The sequence below is a fragment of the Marmota monax genome, unplaced genomic scaffold (assembly GCF_021218885.2).
Source record: "Marmota monax isolate L192 unplaced genomic scaffold, Marmota_monax_Labrador192_F-V1.1 WCK01_AAM20220418_F8-fsc00190, whole genome shotgun sequence".
Lineage (NCBI taxonomy): Eukaryota > Metazoa > Chordata > Mammalia > Rodentia > Sciuridae > Marmota > Marmota monax.
Window position 1 is genome coordinate 810966 of NW_026693010.1, and position 10893 is coordinate 821858.

Sequence of the window (10893 nt, forward strand, 5' to 3'; positions counted from 1 at the left end):
TGGCTCCCAAGAGAAGTCTGTTTGTAGCTGCAGCTCCCCACGGAGCGTCCACCTTTGTCTAGGAACAAATTTCCAGGTCCCGGGGGCCTGGTGCAGGCCACTCCTCTCTGGTTGCCCTTCCTGCTCCTCCCTGCTTGGGCTGCGGCCTCCCTCCACCCAGAGCTGACAGGCTGCCCACCCTCCCACTGCCCCCTCTTGCAGTTGCCCCATCCTGTCGGGTCGACCTTCACCTGTGCCCTGAGCTCCTGGGGGCAACCTCATCCTTCTCAGCTCTGTCCCCCAGAAGTCTCTGTTGGGAGGTCAATCCCCAGAGCAGCTGCATTGGCAGCCTGGGCCCAGTCCCTGCACCGTGCCCTGCTGCCCGTGAGTCTGGTGCAGTCTGCGCAGCCCCTGTGAGTTGGACTGGGCTTGATGTGTGATTAAGAAGAGATGGCCTCACTCCTGCCTCTGTCCACCTCCCTTCCTGTGGGATCTTGAACAGTTGCTTCCTTCTTGGGGCCTCTATTTGCATGTCTGTCAAATGTGAGCAATGACTCCTGCACTGGAGTCCTCCTGAGGTTGTTGTGAGGGGCAAATGAGGCCTGGCCCCAAAGGGACTGTGACCCAAAGGAGCTGACCTTGGAGGGTGCTGGCCGACATCACTGACTCCGCCCTCCAGGGGCTACTGATGCTGTGCTAGGGTGTAACAAGGGGCACAAGGTCCAGGCCTGCCAGAGAGGAAGATGGGGGTTGGTGACCCGGAGAAGGCCCCCGGGTTAAATCCCAGTACCTAGCCCCCGCCCCAAAAAGTCTTGAAACCAAATCCAGCTCTGTTCATGCCCCACTGTCCTCTAACAACTGGGCATCGACACTTCTGCAGATAGAATTTGGACCTGGATCTGAGGAGAAAGCCTCTTCGTTTTATAAATGGGGACAGTGAGATGCTAAGAGGCCTAGGGACAGGCTTGGGAGCTCGTGGGAGCCAGAGGCAGAGCTTGACCAGGCCCAGGCTGGAGGATCCACTGCGCATCCCTGCAGCACCCAGAGCAGCAGCTGGGCCCTCTCCCCAGGAGGCCCGGCTGCCAGGCCTGCAGGGAGTTAGTGCCACTCTCAGGCTGGGACCGAGGGCCTGCTAATTAGTGGAATTCATTTTTGGCATCTCACGCAGCCTGAAGGAACTGCAGAATGTCATTGTCAAAGTGTTTTTGAATATTTGCCTTCTCAGCAGGAAGAGGCTGAGAGAACACTCAGTCTTCCATAGGAGGGATCCTAAAAAAAATATCAAGCAGGGCGGGCCCAGGTCCAGTGGCTGAGTTCCAGGGACACAGAGGCTGAGGCAAGACACAGCAAGTTCAAGGCCAGCCTCAGCAATCTGGAGAAACTCTGTTCCAAAATAAAAAGGAGTTGGGCACGGTGGCACACATCTGTAATCCCAGGGACTCAGGAGGCTGAGGCAGGAGGATCACATGTTCAAAATCAGCCTCAGCAATTTAGCCAGGCCCTAAGCAACTTAGTGAGACCCTGTATCAAAATAAAAAATACAAAGGGCCAGGGGATGTGGCTCAGTGATTGAGCATCCCTGTGTTCAGAAAGGTAGGGCAAAAAGAAATACAAATAAATAGTAAATAAAATTCAGGACAGAATGTGGCTCAGTGGTAGAGCACTTGCCCAGCAGTCTTGAGGCTCTGGGTTCAGTCCCCAGCACCACAGGAAAAATAAAGAAAGAACAAGCAGCGTGAGCTGGAGGGGTCTGAGAATCGGGGGTGGGGGGGCGGGGTGGGGGGGAGGCCTGGAGGGAACCTGGTGCTGCCAATTACAGATGCATGACAGCAAGGCTAGGCTCTGCCCTGCAGGCCGCATCCTCCTACCTCTAAAAGTCTCATTCAGTTCTGAAAGATTTATGGAAGCCCACTGGGTGCCAGGCATGATTCTAGGCTCTGGAGAACAGCTCAGAGAATCCCTGCACTTAAGGGGCTGCTGTCCTTAGTGAAGCCAGGGAACACAAATCACTTAAGAGGGAGGACTGCAAGGAGGTTGGGAGTCAGTGGATTTCTGGGGGAAGAGCATTCCTGGTACAGAGCACAGCAGGTGCAAAGGTCCTGAGGTCTGGGTGTGCTTGGTTTTGTTAGAGATCAGCAGGAGGCCAGTGGGGCTAGAGCAGGATGGGGACTTGGGGAGGGCAAAATCACAAGTCAGGGTCTGAGAGGCCACCGGAGGTTGGATGGCACAGGGCCTTGTAAGGCCCTGAAAGCCTTTCTGTGTGTTCTAAGTGAGGTGGAGCCATTGGAGGGTTTAGAGTGGGGTCTGATGTGGTCTCTGTTTTAACCACATTCCCCTGGTGCCCCTGAGTCGAGGGCAAGAGCAGGGAAGCCAACGGTAGCCATGCAGGTGGACGAGGCAGGGCCTGACCAGGGTCGGGGCAGTGGAGGAATAATAGCAGACTGGACTCCAGGTTGTCTAGAGGCAGAGTGGACATAGGATGTGGGGCTTGAGAAGAGAAGAGCCCAAAACGTGGCCTTCCATGGCATGGACAGCCCTGGCGGTATTGAGCAGCCCTCTCCACTTCTTCCCAGCCCCTTCCCTCCCACCCAGGAAATCCAGCAGCCCTTCATTCCCTTTGCCTCCCGACAGCATCTGTCAGCTGCCGTCTGCCTGTACAGATTTTTCAGTTTTGGACATTTGATTAAAATGGAAGTGCCCAGGGGGCTGGGGTTGTGGCTGAACAGTAGAGGCTCGCCTAGCATGGGCGAGGCCCTGAGTTCCATCCTCAGCACCACCACATAAAAAATAAATAAGTTAATAATTAAAGATATTTGTCTAACTACAATTAATAAATTTAAAAAAATAGGAAAAAAAAAAAAAAAAGGAATTGTCCAGGTAGGTGTGGTGGCACAGTAATCCCAGCAGCTCGGGAGGCTGAGGAGGGAGGATCGTGAGTTCAGAGCCAGCCTCAGCAAAAGCAAGGTGCTAAGCAACTCAGTGAGACCCTGTCTCTAAATAAAATATTTTAAAAAACAGCTGGGGATGAGGCTCAGTGGCTAAGCACCCCTGGTTTCCATCTGGTACCAAAACCAACCAACTAACCAACAAAAAAACCCCCACATAAAACAAAAAACAAGGGGCTGGGGTTGTGGCTCAGTGGTAGAGCACTTGCCTGGCACATGTGAGGCCCTGGGTTCGAATCTCAGCACCACATATAAGCAAATAAATAAGTGAAAATCCCTGAATAGCTAATAAAAATATTTAAAACAAAACAAAACAAAACAAACCATCTGTCCATTCCTTCCAGGGATTTCAGAGATTTCCTAAGTAGCCCTCAGGACAGGCTCCACCTCTTCCTTGGAGGAGCCCGGGAAGCAGGAAGCAGGGAAGGCCACACCGGATACGCTGGCTGAGTCCCTGCTTACTGAGGGGCCGAGGCTCTGCTCTCCCTCCCACCAGGAAGGGCCCCCACCCCAGGGGCTGCACCCAGGGCAGATGCTTCAGCCCATGGGAGGGGAGTCTGTGGAGATGGCAGGTGGGCGTCAGGCCTCACCTTCACTGTGGCCTCCTAGCAGTCCTAGAGGTGACCCTTGCAGGGAGGACCCACAGAGCCTTCCCCTCAGGGCCAGACACAGAACAGGACACGCAGGCCCTGTTGGGGTGGAGTCTCGGGAGGGAGAGATAACAAACCAGAACCCAGAGTCCCACAACCGTAATTGAGATAAGGCTGCGACGGGGACTTGGGGGGTGGGTTGTCGAAGGCTCTGGGGGAGGTGACATGAGGTGGAAGATCTGGGGAAAGTGTTCCAGGCCAGGGGTCATCACGTGCAAAGTCCCCAGGCAGGTCCAGTGTGTGTGCCGGAAGCTGGGACGTCCCGGTGGAGCCAGAGCCGGAAGTACTGGTTGGTCCTTTTCTGGTCCAATGTTTGGGGAGGGGCTGGAGGGGCCTCACTCTTAGGACCAGGTCTTCAGACAGGAAACCACACACTGGGAGGCTGTTTCTAGACAGAAAAAGGAACTACCCTCCCTCTGAGGGTCTGCTGGTCCTTACAGTGGAGGCAGCTGAGAGCCGCGGGGCCCCTGGACAGAGCCAGCCATGGGAAGGCAGTGGGCTCCTGCCGAGTGTAGGTGCTGAGTGGGAGAGAGGTCACTCAGCCCATGCAGGGATCATCACAGCCCTGCGCAGTGCCAGAGGGGGAGGATGGGCTAGGATAGGGAGCCAAGGTGGTCAGGAAGGTCAGGAGGCCTGAGCCCTGAGGCCTGATAGGAGCAGCACCCCCAGGTCAACTTTGAAAAGGGAGAGGCCCCAAAGTGAGAAGCTCTGTCATGTGGAGACTCCTTCAGCCACCTCAGAGGCCTGGGACTGGGGTCTGTTCCAGGCATCCCTCCTTCTGGCCTCTGAGGAGGTCACCCTGGGAGACCCCACAGGATTATATCCTAGACCTTTGCCATCTCCCCAGTCCTCTTGAGGAGGCTTCTTAGAGAGTGAAAAATGTTCCAGAAAGAGTTTAAATGAAGGGTGGAGTGGACCAAGTGGGGACAGGGATGAGGCAGGCATTTCCTGACAACAGACCCTCCACCCTGTCACATAGGGAGGGTCTCAAGGTTGCTGTAAAATAGGGCCAGGCCAAAGAGGAACCTGTGGGGTGAGGACTCCTTAGGGTGGCCTTCCTGTGCAAGCAGAGGTCACCCACGCTGCCCTGGTCCCCTAAGATGGCTTTGGTGGCAGCAGCTGAGCTGGCTGGTGTTGGGGGAATCAGGCCTGAAAGCTAGGGGCCCGGCAGGGAGGCCGCCCCCTCCCAGCACGTGGGCCAGCAGGGATGCAAAGGGAACCTTAGCTGTAGAAACACAGTGCTCAGCGTCCCAGAGTGGTGGGCTCTGCACACCTTCCTCTTTCTCTCTTCTTGGTTATTTAATCATCTCTCTTTTTTTCAGTATTGAGGATGGGACTCAAGGTCTTTTTTTTTTTTTTCAGAGAGAGATAATTTTAATATTTATTTTTTAGTTCTTGGCGGACACAACATCTTTGTTTGTATGTGGTGCTGAGGATCGAACCCGGGCCAGGCAGCAGGCATGCCAGGCGAGCGCGCTACTGCTTGAACCACATCCACAGCCCCTCAAGGTCTTGTGCATGTGAATCAAGTGCTCTACCACTGAGCTGAACCCCACACTCTTTGTTTTTTATTTTGAAACAGGGTCTCACTAAATTGCCTAGGCTGGCCTCGAACTTGTGATTCTCTTGCCTCAGCCTCCCCAAGAGGCCAGGAGTACAGGTGTGTGCCACTGCATCCAGTTCATCTCTATTATTATTATTTTTTTTTCATTTATTTTTTAGGTAGATGGACAGAACACAATGCCTTTATTTTTATGTGGCGCTGAGGATCGAACCCAGGTCCCACCCATGCTAGGCAAGCACTCTACCGCTGAGCCACAATCCCAGTCCTTATTATTGTTTTTTTCAGCACCAGGGTCTGAATCTAGGGCCTTATACATGCTGAGCAAGTGCTGTACTGCAGAGCTATATCCCAGCACTTTAAAAAAAAATTTTATTTTGAGACCGTTTCCTGCAAAATTGCCCAGGATAGATTTAAACCTTCAATCCTCCTGCCTCAGTCTATCTACTGAGTAGCTGAGTGCCATTGTGTACCACCATGCCTGAGTCCTCTCATTTCTTTTTTACTTTTTTTTGGCGGGGGGTGGGGGGGAGATGGGGCTTGAACACAGAGGTGCTTAAACACTGAGCCATTTTTTATTCTGTATTTTGAGACAGATTCTCACTAAGTTGTTTAAAGCTTTGCTAAATTGGTGAGACTGGCCCTAAATTTGTGATCCTCCTGCCTCAGCCTCCTGAGTCACTGGGACTACATGTGAATGCCACTGCACCTGGCTTGCTCATTATTTATTTATTTATTTATTTATATTTTTCAGAGACACAGGTTTATTGAAGAAGGAGGTGCACATTCAAGGGAGAAGGCAGGTTATCTCCAGGGGCAGAGACAGTCTCTATTCTTTAAACAGCTTTATTGAGATATGATTCACAAACCATATGATTCATTCACTCGTTGTACAATTTAGTGGTTTCTAATGCATTCACAGACCTGTGCAAGCAACACCACAGTCGATGTTAGAACATGTCATCATCTCAGAGAGATATGCCAGGGGCTGGGTGCGGCTCAGTGGTAGAGAACATGTGTAGCAGCATGGGGCCCCTGGTTGCATGCCATGAGCAGTTGCTCCCACTCCCCTGCCCCTCTGCCCCTGGCTACACCACTCTACTTCCCATCTCCACACAGTTGCCTATTGCAGACATTTCATGTAAGTGGAATCACGTACTGTGTGTTCTCCTGAGACTGGCTTCTTTCATTTAACATAATGCTTTCAAACTTCATCTGTGTTGAAGTGGGTGTTCAACTTCTTCCTAAAGATGAATTGTATTCCAATGCACCACATTTGGTTTACTCATCGGATGATGGGCATTTAGTTTTTTCTACTTCATAGCTATTATGAATAATTTCTATGGACATTTGCATGTGAGTTTTCTTGTGGACATAGGTTTTATTTCTTTTTTTCCTTTTGCAGTACTGGAGGTGGAACCTGGAGAACCTGGCACATGAGAGGCAAGCACTCCACCACCAAGCTGCACCTCAGCCCAGCTGTTTTTAGTTCTTTGGGTATATATTTAGGATTGGGATTTCTGGGTCAACTGGTGGCTGTCTCTGTAACTTTTTGAGGAATCACCAGAAGGCTTTTGCCTAGCAGCTGCTCCGTTTTGCATTCCCACCAGCAGTGGGTTCCACTTTCTCCAACACTGGTTATTGTCTTTCTTGTAATGGCCACCCTCATGGGCAGGAAGTGGTCTCTCATTGTAGGTTTTTTGTTTTTCTCTTTCTGTTGTCTTGCATATGCCAGGATCCTACTCCACCATTGAGCTGTACCTCCCGCCCTTCATTGGAGTTTTGATTTACATTTCCCTAGGTTGTGAGAGTTCTTCTATATTCAGAAGTCATTTGGGGGATTGAACTGAGGAGCACTTTACCACTGAGCTATTTTTTTTTTTTCTTTTTTAGCAGTGTCAGGGATTGAACCTAGGGCCTTGTGCATGCAAGGCAAGCACTCTACCAGCTGAGCTCTATACCCAGACCACCACTGAGCTTTATTCCCAGCCTTTTTAATTCTGAGGCAGGGTCTTGCTAAATCGCTGAGTTTCTCACTAAATTGCTGAAGTTGGCCTCGAGGTTGTGATCTTTTTCCCACAGCCTCCCAAATTGCTGGGATTACAGGTGTGCATCACCATGTCCACCAAGAAAAGGTCTAATATCTATGAAGTCCAGTTTATCTATTTTTTTATTTTGCTTTGGGCATTACTATTATTTATTTTTGGTTGTACTGAGGATAGAACCCTGAACCTGGTGTAACCAGGCAAGTACTCTACGACTGAGTTACATCCCTATTAAAAAAATTTAAATTAAAAAAATTTTTTTTCAAAACATCGTCTTGCTAAGTTGCCCAGGCTGGACTCAAACTTGCTATTCTTTTGTATTATACTTTACCTCTCACAATTAGGTTTATGATCCATTTTATTTGTCGAGCTACTAACATATTAAGGAAGAAGACAGTGGGGATCCAACATCTCCTGTGATTGTGGAGATGAGTGTAAATGCTATTCTGAGACGTCTCCAACTGTAATATGAGACAGTATCATGGTTGACATAGTTGTAGGCACTGCTAATACCGCCTACCTTCATAATTGAAGAAAATGCTAGATTTCAGTTAAAGTTTAATTTAAAGGAAGCTGTAACCACCCTCCCCAGCTCCTAGATCTCAGGTTGAGAATTTCTGGGGTGGCTAGAGTTCCTGGGTTCCCAGGGGTCTTCTAGGGCTTGACCCTTCCTAGGCCTGACTTCAAGACTGTTTTTTCTGCCATCCCCAACCCTGGGCCAGCCCTCCACCTGCCTGCCTCCATCCTTGGAGAAGCTTTTCTTTGCCAAGCAGAAGTCATCCGCCATGCTATCACCACCACTAACAAACGACAGCAATGTGAATGATCAGCTCTACAGTTTAAAATCAGTCAGGTGTTCTATGCTGCCCTGGTCCCTCACGCTCCAGCATTTCTGGTAGTGGCTCTGGGTTGAGCAAGAGGCTATGTAGCCACATGTGCCCTCACTCCTCCAGTCACCAATCACACAACTTCAGGCACACTACTTCACTGCTGGGTGCCTCAGTTTCCTTATCTACAAGGCAGGGGCAGTGGTGCTATTGTATTTAATGATGGGGTTATTGAAAGTGCTCTCAATCTCAAGGCTAAGGGCCAAGGAGGGCAGTCAGGACACTAGCTCTTATTAGGTCATTTCAAGGTGGGGAGGGGTGCTCTTGGCCTGTGTGTTCTTTCCTAGGTTCTGTACCAGGTGATGCTTGACATTTGTGTCATTCAGGTAGTAACAGAAACTCAAATCAATCAAGGATTTCAGGTCTGGTTTGTGAAAGTGGGGAGCGGGGAGTGTTTGAATGAGACTATCAGGACTTTTCATAGGATGGCTGGGTAGGTGTGGCTTCCTGGAGCATGGCCTGGTCCAGGGCAAGGCAAGCCAGGTGGCTTGGGTGCAGAAAAGAGGCCTCCTCTCAGTTGCTCCATGGAGTTTGAGATCCCTGAGCAACTGGCTTGCCCCCCAGTCAGGCTCTGCCCCGGAGGTTATAGGCATTCCTGCTCCCTAGGTCTAGATCTCAGAGGAGCTTTCCTGAGAGTTCCACAAGTGTTCTAGAAAGGGTCTTGATTGGCTCCAGGAGGTCTGTGAACGAGGGCTGGCAGCTCTGGTCAGAAATAAGGACTCTGGAAACCAACCATCTAGAGGGTGTAGGTGGTGCTCCTCCAGAATGATGCTAGACTGACAAGCCATACCACACCCAGGGTCTCAGTCACAGTGCACTTGTTCCAGGGACTCCCCCTCCCAGGGATTGGCCCCTGCTCTGTGCACCTGCAGCAGGTAGTGTTCCCTATCATCCATCCATCCAATCACTCCTCACTCAATAAATACTTAATGAACACCTGCTATACTCCAGGCACAGTGTAGGAGCAAAAGCTGAGCAGGAACCCAGTACTCACAGGGTTGAAGGAGGTGGTGAAGTCTGCTAAGGAGGGGGAGTGGTTTATGAGGTAGGAGATCAGGTGGGCCTGTGGTCCAGTGGTTAGGGAAGTGAGGGAGTTCCTGGGAGGAGGGGTCTACTCAGCTGCTACCCAGTGTCTCAGTGGGACTCAGAAGTCACCACTGGACTGAGCAGCAGGGAGGCTGTAAGTGACTTCAGCAAGAGGTTACGGGAGGGGCTATCCTTCCTGGGTGGAGTAAGGAAAGCCTGGGATTGGAGGGAGAGAAGGCAAGTATAGACTAGTCTCTGGAGGGTTATGTCTGGGAGGGGAGTTGAGAAGTCACTCCAAGGCTGGAGGGGGCTTGGGAGCAAGGCAGAGTTTCCCCCTTTTGAAACTGTGCCAGTCCAGAGGGAGGATGATGGCCCAGGAAGCGGGGTAGCCAGGGCCTGAGGAGGAGGTGGGAGCAGGCAGGGAGATGTGTCAATCTAATGGCTCCAGCTGTTCTGACTAAAGAATGATGAAGTGAGGCCACAGTTGACAGAGGTGTAGGCAGAGGGAGAAAGTGTGAAATCTTAGTTTCAGACACCAAAGAACATGAGGACTGCTGGCTGTAGAGAGTGACCGTGTGAAGTGTGAGGTCACGAATTCTTGATCAGGGGTTGTGTGTTGGACCTCCACCCCAGCAACAGGAATGGGGATTTCTTTCAGGTTGGGGTTCCCTATGGTGGAGGGAGACAGGGGATGGGAAGGTAGACTTCCAGGCTAGGAAGTAGGTGGCACTACCTGCACTTAAACATTGTTTTGAGAGGGAAACTTGCTATATTGTCCAGGCTATATTGTCCATGGACTCCTAAGCTTGTGTGATCCTCCTGCCTCAGCCTTCCAAGGGCTGGGTGGGACTAGAAGCCTGCACCATCATGCCCAGCTCATTACTTGCAATTCATAGATGAGGAAGCTGAGAGTTTGTGGGTGAAGTGGTATCCATGTGGCTTTGTGGTCAAACTAGAGCAGGGCCTGGCACTTGTTGGGGTCTCATTTTTTGGGGGGGAAAATGGCTGCAAGGTCACTGGTGAGGTGCCTACAGTCATAACCCAGCTAGAAAGTGGGCTCAAGCTTGGAGGGCAGGACTCAAGGGTAGGGAGATGACCCCTGTGCTCTGTCTTCCCCCCCACCCCCCAAGGAAATGACCCAATGTCACCTTTGAGCCCTTATAGAGTACCTTTCCAGAGCCTGGTGGTAGATCTTGGTGGACAAGAGCCAGCAGGGCAGAGTGCTCTTAACCTCACTCCTCACACAGGCCTCACCTCTGGCTGAGTCACAGGTTTCAGACTGCCCCTGGTTCTACACTTTGCTTTGCTGTGGGCACCCTCCCTACTAAGGTTCTTGCCCCGGGCTCTTCAAGGACAGGGGCTTCCTTTTCAGGAGAATCTAAGAACTACACCATGAACTTGGTGGGCCAGTGGTTTCTCTTAAGGGGAGACTCCCGGGTTCTGATTCTTAAAGGCCACTTAGGCAGAACTGAACGTGATCACTCCAATGAAGTTAATGAGCCACAGAAAATGTGGAAGAGAAACCCCTACCTATTTATTCAGGCATTAGAACCATAAAACTCCCTATTTTTCCCGGTAGCTATTTATATCCTGAACGGGTGAAAACTGTCCCCCAAAGCAGCTCAGGTTTGAAGTAACTTTAAAGAAAAACAGCCACTCCCTGTTAAGGTGGGGGAGGAAAGGTTCCCCTATAGCCCTCCTCTGGTCCAATTAGGAACAGCGCTGCTGGGGGGCTGGTGCGGGTGGGCCAGTCCCGCCCAGTTTCCCGGTCAGCTGTCACTCCGCCGTCAGGTCGCCCAG